The 13,084-nt window shown below is 37.7% G+C and overlaps 1 protein-coding gene across 4 annotated transcripts in view; it reads left to right on the top strand.

Annotated features, from left to right (window-relative positions):
• Positions 1–13,084, top strand: part of si:ch73-264p11.1 (uncharacterized protein LOC100000923 homolog) — a 210,698-nt gene that overhangs the window by 57 nt on the left and 197,557 nt on the right. For 3 of the 4 annotated variants that reach the window (XR_009511852.1, XR_009511850.1, XM_059968510.1), the window contains exon 1: positions 12–248. The exons of the other annotated variant lie outside the window; for it this stretch is intronic. The gene's annotated coding sequence lies outside the window, so the exon portion shown is untranslated. Of the gene's footprint in view, positions 1–11; positions 249–13,084 lie in introns of those variants that run through there. 4 annotated transcript variants of the gene reach the window in all.

Below are 13,084 nucleotides of genomic sequence, written 5' to 3' on the forward strand. Positions count from 1 at the left end.
AGAACCAATTTCATTCCGGTTCATATGTAGCTGCGTCGGGAGAGTGCAGCAAAATAAAAGCTGTTTTGTAGAAATAAGATAGTATTAGCTTCCTGAAAAGGCAAGTTCCTGCAGAAAGTACTTCAACTTGATGAATATTGTCAGCAATAGATTCCAATGCAGAAGCTGCCGAATCTGCGCCAGATTTTATGTCTTATCTCAGGAAAAGCTGCAAAGCCGTTCAGGGGAACAAACCGTTCGTGGGAATGGTAGGATATTTTCTTGTTTGAAGCAAAATTTTGGTTTTGTGCTGTATTTAAAATATTATAAAAATAGTCTGATACAGATAAATTCCTTTCCCTTTCCATAATATTTCACGTCAGGTGTTTCATGCTAGCTTTGAAATACTCTTCCCCATTGATGCTGAAGGTTGTACTGGCCTCTGGAGCCTGTGGTGAATTTTTACACTGTTGTCAGTTTCACTTAGAGTTGGGAAATGAATATTTATCGTTAAGTATTGTCAAAGTAGTATACTGTTTAAATCTTCACAACATTCTTAATGAGGTCAGTTTCCAAACAATGAACAGAAGAACAAGTGAGGGGATGTGCAGGGGATGTTTTCAATAGTGAGAGAGTCTAGGACCAGAAGGCAGGACCTCAGGATAGTAGGTCTCCCTTTATAACAGAGCAATTTTTGTTATGTATGTATCAAAATAGAAATTAAAAAAATAGTGAGGTAACGTTCATGGGTTCAATGTTCAGATGGTAGAGCAGAAGAAGCTGTTCCAGAAATGTTGAGTGTGTGTCTTCAAGCTTCCGTACCTCCTTCCTGATGGTAACATTGAGAACAAGGCATGACCTGGATGATGGGGGTCCTTAATGATGGGCACCACCTTTTTGAGGCATCACTCCTTGAAGGTGTCCTGGATTAGTCAGGGTGTCAAAGGTGACAGGGAGAAGGCAGGAGATTGGGGTTGAGAGGGAAAATAAATTAGCCGTGATGGAATTGTGGAGCAGAGTGAATGGGCTAAGTGGCCAAATCCTGCTCCTATGGTTATGATCTTCACGAAGTACAATATGATCAGTGAGTTTGCCCACAGTGCCTAAACCGCAAAAAAAAATGTCATCAACTTTGGGATCCCTAAGGAAATTTTAAGACCATGAAAGGTGCTTATTAGTAGTCCTTATCTAGGAGAAACAACTTGAGCAAGTAAATTGTGATCTGTTTTCGTTTGCAAGTAATCACCTGAAAAAATATTAACCAGTTATATGAATCTACCTCAGGTCGTGGAAAACTAACTGTAATAATTTTTCAGGAGCATTGATCTACTTGTCTCTCGAAGCACCAATTGTGAATGTTGAACATATCAACTCCACCTCTTAGCTTGAGTGACAGAAAATACAATATTCACAGGCAATAAGCCTAGGAAATCTAAACATAGGGCAGACAGGCTGAAAAGACTAACAGCTTACTCTTCCTATATTCCTATAATGAGCAAAAATCAGTAAACCAACATTATTATAAACTGTTGACTAAATAACATGAAGAACATTTCAAAGGCAGGGGTCAGTTCCTTTTGAGAAATGTTGTTGATCAGGGATAAACAGCTTTAGTCATCATATTCAAAAATATGACCTTAGTAACACATAAGAAGCTACAGAGTAACCCATATTTCCTTACCTAATACACATTTGACTTTATTTAAAGAGAATAATGACTGGCGTGCAAACTCTAGATCATGATTAATCAGTGAAATTTCCTCCTTGATGCCTGCTGTCAACTTTTACTAAGATACAAATAAAGAGTGGTGTCATTGCGTTTAGAGTCCATCTTTCACATCTCCTGTATTGTTATTCTTTTTGTCATTTTTGACACATTGCTGTATTTTTGCAGTTTGTGTGTAGGTTGTGATTATAACACCAACACCATATACCGAGTGCATAAGCTAGTACGTTTAGGTGATGTACTGGTGAGGATGTCTGATTGGCATATGATGGGTAACATTTCTAAGAACAATAGGACTGTAGAGTCTTGGTTTCACAAGTGTTGTTGGAGGTTTTCTCATGTCTTTGTATATCAGTGGCTCTTCTGATCTTCTTTGATAAATTTGTTTTTTGATTTTAAAAAAAACTGTGTATGTTAAATCTAACCCAAAAATATTGGTGAAAATATTTTGCATTTTTTGGTTTCTAAAGGATAAAATAACTTGATGCGTATCTTTTTTTTTAAATTGAAAGTAAGATGTTAAATGCCAATAAAAGAATGTGTTTCATTCAGTTTTGAAGTAAACAAGCCTTTATATAAAACAAACCATTACCACTCAAGTGATGTTTATGATTAAGAGCTTTGCCATTAAGGAGTACTGTTGAAAATAATTATCATTTGATAACTATAAATTGAATCATTTGTGTTACGTGTCCTACACTGAAGAAAGTTACATAGAAATGAATGGGGAAATTAGTGACCTGACAATAATCAGCCCTCCTGGCAAATCAAATGGGTGCTACATAAACTAGGGACTAGTTGTGGTGTAGCTGTTAGCATAACGCTATTACAGAACCAGCGACCCAGGTTCAAGCCCAGCCGCTATCTGTACCTTCTCTCCAAGACCGCATGGGTTTCCTCTAATGTTGATCAGAGATGCACAGCTTCAGTCATCATATTGGAAAAGTGTGGCCTTAGTAACACATTCAAAGCTACAAAGTAACCCATATTTCTTACATGTTACATGTGTGACTTTGTTTGAAGAGAATAGTGACTGATGTGCAAACTCTGGAACATGATTAGAATCAGTATCAGAGTCACTTTTCTGCCAGTATGTGAAACATACCAGAATTGATTGTGGTTTGGTGCGAACCATAAAACACAGGACGATACCATAGCAGGCAACCAGCAACTTACAATAGTGCAAATAGTCCTGAGCAATCAACAGTCATCAGTACGGTAATGTGCACAATGTGAATAATCAAACTTCAATAAATGTGAACATATGAGCAGATTAAATAAACGTCAGCAGAACAAGGAGAGCAGGAGAGAACATTTACTAGGTGTTGTGCAGGGACAGATAAGGTATTGTGCCTGAGTGGATATTTTTGAGAAGCTGGATAGCTGGGAAAGAAGATGGCGTGTCGACCCGGCGGTGCTGGACTTGTTGCATCACCCTGATGGCGGTTTGACAAGATGTGCCGGTTTGGAGATTAACTGGTCATTGTAAATTGCCCTGTGATTAAGCTAAGGCTAGATAGATGGGTTGCTGGGCAGTGAGGCTTGTTGGGCTGGAAAGGCCTTTTCTGAGCTCCATCTCTAAGTATCATCCAAGATGATATAGAAAGCAAACTTGGCCAACAAGCTAATGCGAGTATGGTTATAATTGAAGCACAGTTCGTTATATCATATTGATAATTATTGAGCATTGCATATCAAGATCCTAAAGACAAAGTAGATGAAGTGTATACTCCTTTATTCAGCCTGTGCTTTAAGGGGATTTGAGTCCAAAATCAGGGCTGGAACACTACAAATAGCTTTGTTTCCCTTAGTTAAGGGACATTGCAGAAGCAATGCAGTGAAGCTTCACTAGATCAATTCCTGGGATGAGGCTGTTGCTTTAAGAGGAAGGATTAAGCCAATTGGGCTGATATGCACTAATGTAAAAAAATAGGATGAGCTCATTGCAAAGAATTCTGTTTGGGTGGGGAAGTTTCTTGACAGGGTAGTTGCATTAATGTTTCTCCTGAGGAGACGGTCTAGACCTAAGGGGCATCTTCTCTTGAGATAAAGGTTGGAACGTTGAAGGTTGAGGTAAAGTGGAAATTCTTCTCCTGAGAAGGCCATGTGATTTCTCTACTTTGGAGAGCTGTATTGCTAAGGGTGTATTTTAGAGGTGAAATGGATTGCAGTGAAATCAAGGAAAAATAATATTAGGTCCAAGATCAAATTGGCCATATTTTACTTAACTGGAAACGAGGGACCATATATTCTCCTCCTTTTGTAGTGTTCCCCCAAGCCAGCACCTTGAAGGTTAGGTGGGATTTAGTTAGAAAGAATTTCTAAGAACTGTGCACATATGACAGTTGCAGGCTGGGATTCTTCACAATGAGAAGAACGAATCTCTTCATCAATAAAGCTACTGCATGGATCCACTATCAATGCTAAGTTTTTATGTTGAATGATACTGTTATCTCATCCTAATATCTTAATGGATGAAGGTATTTAAGATGTGTAAACTTCGTTCATTTTATTTATCTCATTCTCTGTTAAGATTTTCTGTCTCTGAAAATCAAAGTTCAAAGTAAGTTTATTACCAAAGTACATATATGTTACCATATACAATGCTGTGATTCATTTTCTTGTGCATACTCATTATATCCATAATAGAATAATAACCATAACAGAATCAGTGAAAGACCACATAAACTTGGGTGTTCACCCAGTGTGCGAAAGGCAAACTCTGCAAATACAAGAGGAGAGAAATAATTATAAACATATAGGCAATAAATATCAAAAACATGAGATGAAGAGCCCTCGAAAGTGAGTTCACAGGTTGTGAGAACATTTCAATGCTGGGGCCTCCTATACTGAATAAAGTGGCCACTAAGTATATATTCATGGTCTTTTGCTGCTATTGTCCCTACACTTCATGGCTCGATGTGTTGTGCATTCGGAGATGCTCTTCTGCACACCGCTGTTGTAACACATGGTTATTTGAATTACTGTCATCTTCCTGTCGGCTTGAGCGAGTCTGGCCGTTCTCCTCTGACCACTCTTTTTAACAAGGCATTTTCACCCACAGAACTGCCACTCGCTGGATGCTTTTTTGTTTCTCGCATGATGCTTTGTAAACTCTAGAAACTGTTATGTGTGTGAGAGATTTTTGAGAGAGCATCTGGCTAAAATTGATCAGAAGGTGACACCAGCAAGGATGCTGGGAGAACAACAATGACTAGCGTTTCTGGGATTAATTTGGGAGACACAGGATGGATGCATATCAATGAAGTAGTAGTATTCTAAAGGAAGGGTGATGCAGACTTCAGCTGAAACTTCTGAACTTGTTCAGACTTCAGCACATAGCTTCATAGTAACAGTTCACAGAAAGGGAAAAAAAAATGTTTTAACCCCAAACAAGGGAAAATCTGCAGAAGCTGGAAATCCAAGCAACACATACAAAATACTGAGTTCTTCCAGCAGTTTGCATCAATTTTAACCCACTTTTGTTCAGTGTTACCTGTACAAATGATGAATTTGCTTTTATTGAAGGGAAGGAAGGGTTCCCAGTGTTGTAAAAGTTTTGTGGGTGTGTCTGAGTTATTTTTGCCACTTGTACAATACAAAAAGTTTGTCATTGACATTTGAGATCCTCATTTACATTATAAAATCTGAAGTTCCTGTGCATTTCTCTCTCTGCAGTTAACATGAGAAGATACAGTTAAAAGGAAAACAGTAAAGTGAGCAAAAGATGTTTCGTGCTCACTGATTTGTCACTGCTTGATTGCTAAATGTAATTGACAGGAAGTAAATATTTGCAGGCATAACCGGTGTGATGTAGGACTCTGCGGATATTCTACCTTCTGCCCATACAATTGACTGTCATTGCCCGATCAGTCAGAACATGTGCTTATACACAGATTAAAACGTGACACCGACACATCTAAGGCAAGACATAAACAGTCTAATTGTTTCCACAGTACAATTCGTGGAGAAACATTTGAGGTTGAAACTAATCAACGTCTGACACTTTCCTGCTTCTAGCACATGACCAGGACTTTGGTCACTGATTGGTGGGGTCTGGTGGCAGGAGGCTGCTTAGAATAAAAAGAATTACTGGCATAGAAGGTTTTCACGTTTTATTAATTGCTCACTTTTCCAGGAGGGGGCAGAGGCTTTCCGTGGCTGCTCAGACCAAGACCAGGTCTGAATAGTCCCAGTGCATCTTTCTGCCATTCTTTCAAATCCTCCTTCTCATTTTTGTACCGTGAGGGTTGGTCTTAACAAAACACCCCACCCTTGAGAACATTTCCAGAATAAACAATTTAAATTGCATTTAAACATTGCATGCCCCTCACAGTGTGGCACTTTCACATTACCAGTTGAATGCGTTGTTTTGTGGAGAAGCGTGAAGAGACAATGAGCCCCAAGTATTGCATTCAGTTCCGTCATTTGGCAAATGTATGATGGAGGTCAGTAAGTGTAGATAGGTGGATTTCAGATTTCAATCCAAGGAGATAATGTCTGATATTATGTCCAGGTAAGACGGCTGTACCTGGAACTAAAACATGTTCTGACCACAGCTGCTCCCAAAGAGAACTGGGGAATTAAGTTGTGACCTGGCACATAGAATTCCTTTCTGGTGGGAAACTTGTTTCCCAGGGCTTGTGTACCTCTCTGAGTGAGTGGGGGAACTCTTTCTCTCTTCCCTTCGGCCTCTCTGGACTTGGTGCTAGATATGTGGTGTTGCTGTAACATTCTCATGAAAAGTGTGTTGTTAAGAGCTAGCTCCCTTTTCTGTCTGCTGCCCAGTAAAACATCAGGGGTGGGGGGGGGAATGCTTTTGACAGTCGTCCAAACCCTGGTTTCCTGTTTCATTCTGTTGCAAGCCACAATGCCACATTTCAGTGGATTTGGCAGACATCTAATTTTGGCAGTAAACTTCTATTTTAAGGAAGTTTTTTAATATGTGATCAGTCCAAAATAAACTGAGGACTACTTCTGTGAACTGATTGCACAGTGTAGTTTGAGATCTTCTCTGAAAATTCAGAGAGATGCAGTCACTCACCATCTTCAAGGAGCCACCTTGCTGTTTATTCTCTACTGCCCTTACCATAAGCTACACCTTGTACCTCTGTGGTGGTGGAAGAATCGACTCTCCCCTGCTGACTCCATATTCTTCTTGTAGGCTGGCCGATCTTGCTCTGGAGACGAGGTCTGCTGTCCAATGTGCATGGTGCCAAGTTAGTTGTGCAAACGATTTGTTAAAATGCTGAATAGTGTGGTGGTGTCCGTGAAGAAAAAAGTAACATTAAAAACTTGCTAGCCTGCAAAGATCCTCATGGTACCACTTACCAAACTGAATGTATGACTGGACAGACAGTAGATATTCGTGTTTTTCACTCCTTTAAAGAAAGGAAACCCTGTAAAGTTTATCAGATTCTCAGGGAAAAAAAAGAGTAACATTTCACCACAAACATTTCAGATCTGACTGGTGCTATGCCACACTATCGCAGTTAATGATCTCTGAAATTATTGTTATTCTTTCCCCATTCTGTATGCCACTTGCTGTCTCAATCATTTCATTTCCAGTCCTTATTTTGAGCTTCCTATTTGAAACTGTTCATATTTCAAGAAAACCACAAAGTATCAGAGAGAGGTTTATTTTGTTGGATTTTTACCCAACAAGTAATGGTTTTCACCAAAATGATTCAAATTAGGTAAAAAAAAATGGGTAAGTCGCATGAAATTAGATTAAAAAATGGTTTTCTTTATTACTAGCTTTATATCCTTTACTAGTCATTGCTTGAAATTGAAATTAGTATTTTTGCAAGATTGCTTTGATAAATAAAAATAAACTAATTTTACAAAGATGATCTGGGTAATCAGAGTTTAGTAACTTTTGTTTAATTTTCAGTGAGGTACCAGTTGCACGAGATTCCATGGGAAACATTTTTATTTGTGAATCACATGCTCCTGTTTTCACAGTAAAGCCCAGAGCACAGGGAGAATCATAAAGCATGAAAAACTAAAAATTCAAAAGCTGAAATGTCAGCCAGTTCAAAAGTATTCACCGCCCCCCCTTCATCAGTACTTAGTTGAACTACTTCACGCAGCTGTTACAACCCGTAGTCTTTTTGTATAAGTCTCTATTAGCTTTTCACGCCATGATGTAGAAAGATTTTCCCATTTCTTTTTGCAAAATTGCTTAAGCTGTGTCAGGTTAATTGGGGAGCAGTGGTGGACAGCAATCCTGAGGTCTTGACAGAGATGTTTGATCAGGTTAAGGTCAGGACTCTGATTGAGCCACTCAAGGACATCAGTTTTTTTCATTGTTGCTCTGGCACTTTGAGTCATCCTGCTGAAAGATGAGCTTTCCCCACAGTTTAAGCTTCCTGGCAGAGGGTGGCAGGCTTTTATACAGAATCTCTCTGTATTTAACAGCATTCATCTTCCCGTCGGCCCTGACCAGATCTCCAGTGTGCGCTGCTGAAAAGCATCCCCACAGCATGATGCGACCTCCACCATAGTTTACAGTAGGGATGGTGTTACCTGGCTGATGCACAGTATTAGATTTATACCACTTAGTGTTGAGGCCAAAAATTCTTCCAAAAATACCTTTTTTGTGCAAGGCCTTCGAGATTGCAGAGCTATGAACTTCATCTCCAGTTGCAGCCACTGACTTCTGCAGCTCACTCGGAGTGACTGTTGGTGTCACAGTAGCCTCTCTTACAAGTGTCATTCTTCTCTGGCAACTATGTTTAGAGGGGTGCACTAGGCAGTGTGGCTGTGGTTTCATGTTTTTCCAATTTTTATTCACAATGGAGGTATATTCAGTGCCTTTGAGATGGTCTTGTACCCTTCCCCACTTGTGCTTCTCTATTGTCATTTCACCGACTTGTCTTGAATGCTCTTTTGTCTTCATTTTGGTTTGGTCTGTTGAAAATCTACCATACTGTTGGATGTTACAGCGAGAGGGGGTATTTACTCTTATGAATTCATTGTAAACATGTGATCCTTCAATTTTATACATCAAATTGGCTGAGCTGGTAAGGTATGCAGTAAATTGCACCTGAGAAAAGTTAGCCTAGTAATCACAAAGGGAGTGAATACTCTTCTAGCCTCACAATTTTGGTTTTTAAATTTTAGTTGATTTTTGACAGGTTTTGGATTGACATGATGCACAATGTTTATTAGATTAGCTCAAAAAGCCCTACTTCAATATATTTTAAATTTAGAAGGTAAGACAGGAAAGTGTGAAGTTAGTGTTGCTTTTTCAAGGCACTGTAGTCCACCAGGTAGTTAATTCAGTCTGCCAGCAGCAATTGTTATTGTTGATTTGAAGTATTTAGACCAAAAAATTTAGTCAGTGACCACATGATGTCCATACCTTGTCAGATTCTCTGCTAAATCAGTCCAGCTCATCCACCAAGACACAGCAGACCGAAGTATGTTGCTGAGGGATCATGGCCTCACCAGGTAGATTGGTCATTGAATGTTTGTTTCTAAATGTGAGGAGAGTTAGTTAAGATTAATAAAATCCCATTTAACCTTCTTCACAGATTCCCTAACTGGGAAGGTTTCATCTGGTCTTGGGTCCTTGTCACACTATTCAGACAGTAAAACTGGGAGCTGTTGTTATATTGGGAATTAGCTGGGTGCATGGAGAGAGGGTGCAATGGGTGAGAGGTTTCTTTCATTTTGGCTCTGTGCTGTCAGTTGAATTTACAAATTTACTTTTGCTTGATCTGCTGCACACATTATTAATCACTCCTATAGATTTTCCCCACTAGGTCATTGTGTGTCCAGGGAGGAGTCGAGGGGATTGCTGATCTGAAAAGCAGCTCCATCTGTTTACTGAAGTATGCAGACATCCCACCCTGCAAAAACTCATTTCAGGGATGTAGCACCATCAATTTGCTGGGGACTCCCGGCAGAGGTGGGATGTCTGCAGTAGAGTAGCTTCTTAGCAGCTAGCCAGCTAGTTTAAATAATGTTAGCTATGTCAATGAACGAATGGCTCCTGTTAAACTCACCTAAACATGTCTTTTACATTTTAACCCACCATGGACAACAGAAAAGTCACTGTTGCAAACAGTACAGCGAGCAACACTGTCGTTATTTTTGACCCCTATTAGGGATATACTTTAGTGTAGTCTGGGGTGAAGTACATTTTATATTTCCTTTATTCTTGGAACACTCTGCCATGGTGCCCTCTCTCCCCCTCCGAAAGTAGATAGAGTGGTAAAGGAGATGTGTGGTCTGCTTCATTGGTCAGTGGAGTGAGTATAAGAGTGAGAAAATCATATAAAACTGGTCAGGCCTCACTTTGATTATTGTGTACTTTTCTGGTTGCCCCATTACAGGAGGGGTGTGGAGGCTATGGACAGGGTGCAGAACGGTTTTACCAGGATGCTGCTGCTTGGATTAGAGAGTATTAGCTATATGGAGAAGTTGGACAGATTTGGATTGTTTTCCCTGGAGAGTCAGAGGCTGAGGGGGGTAACCTGCTAGAGGTGTACACAATAATGAGATGTTAGGGTAGGAGTTCAGAATCAGGGTTAATGAGGACATCGGTTTAAGGTGAGAAGGGGAAAGTTTGAAGGAGTTGTGCAAGGCAAATGTTTTTTACAGTGTGGTGAGTTCCTGGAGTGCACTTCCATGAGTGGTGGTGGCGGAAGCAGGCAGGATGACAGCCTTTAGACACCTTTTTATGATAGGCACATGAATCCTCAGGGATGGAAGTATATATCTTGCACTGTAGCAAATGGATTAGTATAATTTGATATCTTTATGGGCTGAAGGACTTGTTCCTGTACTGTGCTGTTTGTGATGTCCTTTGGACCTGCGAGTCCACTGGTGTTCCGCTGTCTCAATGTTGTGTGTGGTGGGCAAGTGCATACTCAATGGGCACTAAATGCCCTGTTAACCTGTTGCAAGATCAACGGACTATTTTCTAAAAACCATGACATGTGAGCTAATAGTTAAAAATTTTTTTATTGAATTTTCAAATAGGTTACAGAAAGAAATAAAAGTTGTCAACCCTTCTCCCTCCAAACATATCCCTATAGAAAAAAAAGAGAAGGAAAAAGAAAGAAAGAAAGAATGCCTGGATATCGGAAGATCCCCACATGCTCCATGGAGTTCATAATAGCTTTAATATGTATATTTAATTCTTCCCTAGATAACCAATAATTTTATCTTCAGAGCACCTATATATTTAATCCTATCTTTTGTAAATAAGGCCACCAAATTTTCAGAAATATTTCATATTTACCTCTTAAATTTTAAGTAATTTTTTCAAGTGGAATGCAGCTCAAAATTTCATTCTTCCAACGATCTATACTTAAGTATGAATCCGATTTCCAAGTAACTGCAATGGCCTTTTTGGCTACTGCCAATGCAATTTTTACGAATTCTTTCTGAAATTTATTCAATTTGGATTTTGATTTTATCCCTTCAATATCACCTAGTAAAAATAATGTTGGATTATGTGGAAGTTGTGTTCCAATAATTTGTTCCAGTAAAACTCTTAAAATTGTCCAAAAAGGTTGAATTTTAAAACAAGACCAAGTAGAATGTAAAAAAGTACCAATTTCTTGATTACATCGAAAACATTGATCAGATAAATTTGTTTAATCTATTTTTTGTGGTGTAATATATATTTGATGTAAAAAGTTATATTGTACTAATCTTAGTCGAACATTTGTTGTATTTGTCATACTGTCAAGACATAATCTTGACCAACTTGTTTCATCAATTTTAATATTCAAATCAGTTTCCCATTTTTGTCTTGACCTATGAATTCCTTGTTTAATTGCCTGTTTTTGAATCTAATTATACATACCAGAAATAATTTTTTTAATTTTTCCTTTATGAATTAAAGTTTCTATTTCATTAGGTTTCAGCAATAACATTGTTTGACCCAGTTTATCTCTTAAATAAGCCCTTAATTGGAAATAACAGAAAAGAGTGTTATTTGATATTTTATATTTATTCTTTAATTGGTCAAATGACATTAATATACCTCTTTCAAAACAGTCTCCTATATATCTAATCCCTTTGTGAAACCATTTATATAAAAGTTGATTATCCATTGTAAAAGGGATAAGTCTATTTTGAATTAAAGATCTCTTTGCTAATAAAGATTTCTTTGTCTCATCATCAACATTTATCTTATTCCATAAGTCAATCAAATGTTTTAATATAGGAGATTCTTTCTTTTCCCGTATCCATTTAGATTCCCATTTATATATAAAATCTTCTGGTATATTTTCTCCTATTTTATCTAATTCTATTCTAATCCATGCCAGTTTATCTTCATCAAAAAAAGATGCAATAAATCTAAGTTGGTTTGCTTTGTAATAATGCTTAAAATTTGGTAATTGTAACCCTCCGAGATCAAATTTCCATGTTAATTTTTCCAATGATGTTCTTGACATCTTACCTTTCCAAAGGAATTTCCTCACACATTTATTTAACTCTTGAAAAAACTTCTGCGGTAATTGTATTGGTAGTGTTTGGAATAAATATTGTAATCTAGGGAATACATTAATTTTTACAGCATTTACTCTGCCTACTAATGTTATTGGTAATGTAATCCATTTATTAAGAGCTTCTTGAATTTTTTTCAATAATGGTAAATAATTTAATTTATATAAATTCTTTATATCATTATCAACTCTTATACCATTTATCGGCCATCTAAATTGAGTTATTAATCAACATTGACTATAATCTCCTTTAGTAAGGGGTAAAATTTCACTTTTATCCCAATTTATTTTGTACCCTGATATTTTCCCATATTCTTCCAATCTAGAAGATAATTTACGCAACAAATGCAATGTTAGATAAATCAGAACATCATCAGCAAATAAGTTAATCTTATATTCCTCCTGATTAACTCTGAAACCCATAATATCTTAGTCAGTTCTAATTAATTCAGCTAATGGTTCTATCGCCAATACAAATAAAGCAGGTGATAATGGACAACCTTGTCTAGATGACCTTGTTAACTGAAATGATGTTGAAATTTGGCCATTTGTCACCACTTTAGCTTTGGGGTTAGTATTTAAGATTTTAATCCATTTTATAAAAGATACTCCTAATCCATATTTTTCCAATACCTTAAGTAAAAAATCCCATTCCAATCTATCAAATGCTTTTTCTGCATCCAAAGCAACTGCCACACTCATTTCTTACCTCTTTTGTGCCAAATGAATTATGCTAAGTAACCGAGTTACATTATCTGCTGATAGGACTGTCTATTTTTAATAAATCCTGTTTGGTCCATGTGTATTAATTTTGGTAAGTATTTAGATAATCTATTAGATAAAATCTTTGCTATTATTTTATAGTCCATGTTCAACAGAGAAATAGGTCTATATGATGTTGGCTTTAAAA

Source organism: Hypanus sabinus, chromosome 4 (assembly GCF_030144855.1).
Source record: "Hypanus sabinus isolate sHypSab1 chromosome 4, sHypSab1.hap1, whole genome shotgun sequence".
NCBI lineage: Eukaryota > Metazoa > Chordata > Chondrichthyes > Myliobatiformes > Dasyatidae > Hypanus > Hypanus sabinus.